The 2,500-nt window shown below is 42.1% G+C and overlaps 1 protein-coding gene across 2 annotated transcripts in view; it reads left to right on the top strand.

Annotated features, from left to right (window-relative positions):
* The window catches only part of crip3 (cysteine-rich protein 3), a 24,914-nt gene that overhangs the window by 14,793 nt on the left and 7,621 nt on the right, over positions 1-2,500 (top strand). The window lies entirely within an intron of this gene.

Here is a 2,500-nt window from a genome sequence, read left to right as displayed (position 1 = left end):
AGATGTAGTGATTTCCTCGAATATCCTCTGACAGCTGGTTTAATTTAGAAACGTCACAGTAGCTAAACACTGCCTCTCTCTGCTTAGTTGGTACTTTAGGCAGGACTAACGGACACATTCCTACTGACCTGAGAGTTCTGCTCATAACTGCTGCATATCAGAGAGATACACTGGTCCTACTCCATTAAGTGATTTATAGACCAGCAATAACACCTTAAAGTCAGCTCCGTAGTATACTGGTATACTGGTAGCCAGTGTAAGGACTTCAGAATGGGGGATGTGATCTGTTCTTTTGCTCCTAGTGAGAACTCTGGCAGTTGAATTTTGAATCAACTGATGATATTCGTCTCTTTTGGGAGTCCCGTTTGGAGTCTGTTACAGTAATGAACCCTGCTAGAGACAAAAACATGGATGAGTGTCCCTAGGTCTTGTTCAGTTAAGAAATCTCTGATCTTGCTGATGTTCTTAAGATGATAAAATGCTGATGTAGTTACAGAGATCAGAGTCTATTAGTATGCCGAAGTTACGAGCTAGCCTTTCATTGCTATTACCAAATATAATAATCTCTGTTTTATCTTTCTTCAGTTGCAGAAGGTTTTGGCCCGTCCGGTTAGTGACCTGCTGAAGGCAGCTAGTTAAAGCAGGCCGTCCCACCCTGCAGGGAATCGGGCCGCGCTGTGTGGAGTTCCCCTTTTACTCACCACACTTTGTGCAGTTCATCAGCAGTTGCAAAATTCCAGCGAGGTGTGGAAACTATTAAACTACGTCACTATGCCATGCCTCTCGTTCCCTTTATCACCGCCTTCTATTTTCGGCTCACGGTCAGATGGTTCCCATTCAAACCTCAGGGATGGTATGGAGATGTCAGAGAGGGCAGTGAGGACAAAATGTGCTGTATCATAAATGACAAACATAACATGTACTGTATCATAAATAACAAACGTTACATATGTACTGTATCAGAAATGACAAATGTAACATAAATGACAAACGTTACATACATACTGTATCATAAATGACAAACGTAACATAAATGACAAACGTAACATACGTACTGTATCATAAATAACAAACGTTACATATGTACTGTATCAGAAATGACAAATGTAACATAAATGACAAACGTTACATACATACTGTATCATAAATGACAAACGTAACATACGTACTGTATCATAAATAACAAACGTTACATATGTACTGTATCATAAATAACAAACGCTGATGAAGTAGTTTAGCATTAAAGTTATTCTCTGCATTGACTCAAGTGTTGGGTGCCGAACCAAATGAACTAACAATCACTCAGAGTGATTTTGTGAATGTAGAACGCTTATTATGTGTTAAAATGCTGTTGAAATTTCAGCTTCGTGTTAAGTTCTGACTGCTAATGGGCACACACACACACACACACACACACACACACACACACACACACACACACACACAAACTCAAACACCCACTCACACAGACACACATGAACACACAGACACAATCACACAGACTGTGTGACTCATATCATCAACAATTATCACCATGCCTGAAGTATGACCTCATATCCTCCATGTCATGTCCTGTCTGCCTAATGGCAAGACGATCAGCCAAGCTGTACTATGGCTTTAGCATTTCTCTCTCTCTCTCTCTCTCTCTCTCTCTCTCTCTCTCTCTCTCTCTCTCTCTCTCTTTCTCTCTCTCTACCAGCTGTATACAGAGGCTAGGAATTGAGCACACCTGTCCAGTCTCTGTAGGGGAGAGAGAGACAGTTTACTGTGAGTGTCTATGGGTGAGAGAGAGACCGTTTGCTGTGAGTGTCTATGGGTGAGAGAGAGACCGTTTGCTGTGTCTGTGGGTGAGAGAGAGACAGTATACTGTGAGTCTCTGTGATTGAGAGAGAGACAGTTAAAGATGTGGACTTCAGGTAGGGGAGGAGCTGAAGTCAGGAGGTAACCGCAGATTTGAAGCACGTCCCTCTTATATGGTTTGGTGTTCAATAATGTTTTCATTTCCCTCAGACAGGAATGTACAGGCACACATATGGGAGCTCTTTGCTAAAAATGCAAAAGTTCCTTCATCTTGGCTAAAATGTGTGTGTGTGTGTGTGTGTGTGTGTGTGTGTGTGTGTGTGTGTGTGTGTGTGTGAGAGAGAGAGGGAGAGACTGTGTGTGACTTTCATAGATTGTCTGAAAGCTTCAGACAGTAGGACTCTGTGTGTGTGTGTGTGTGGAGGGGGGGGTAAAATAAGGGTTTGGTTTCAGTCTGGGCTTTTTTTAGTATACAGGAAAGGCTCAGTAGGAAACTGCAGTCATTACCCCATCCATACCCCTCTCTACTACCACTATTACCCCATCCATACCCCTCTCTACTACCACTATTACCCCATCCATACCCCTCTCTTCCAGCATAGTGTAAGTCTGTGATTTAGAAGAGATAGAATGACTGAAATTGAATAGAAATCACAGAAATGTAGACCACAGATTGGTTTTACCTTGTCCGGAAAGTTAT

This window comes from Electrophorus electricus, chromosome 13 (genome assembly GCF_013358815.1).
Source record: "Electrophorus electricus isolate fEleEle1 chromosome 13, fEleEle1.pri, whole genome shotgun sequence".
Classification (NCBI taxonomy): Eukaryota; Metazoa; Chordata; class Actinopteri; order Gymnotiformes; family Gymnotidae; genus Electrophorus; species Electrophorus electricus.
This window is presented reverse-complemented; position numbering and strand designations above follow the sequence as displayed.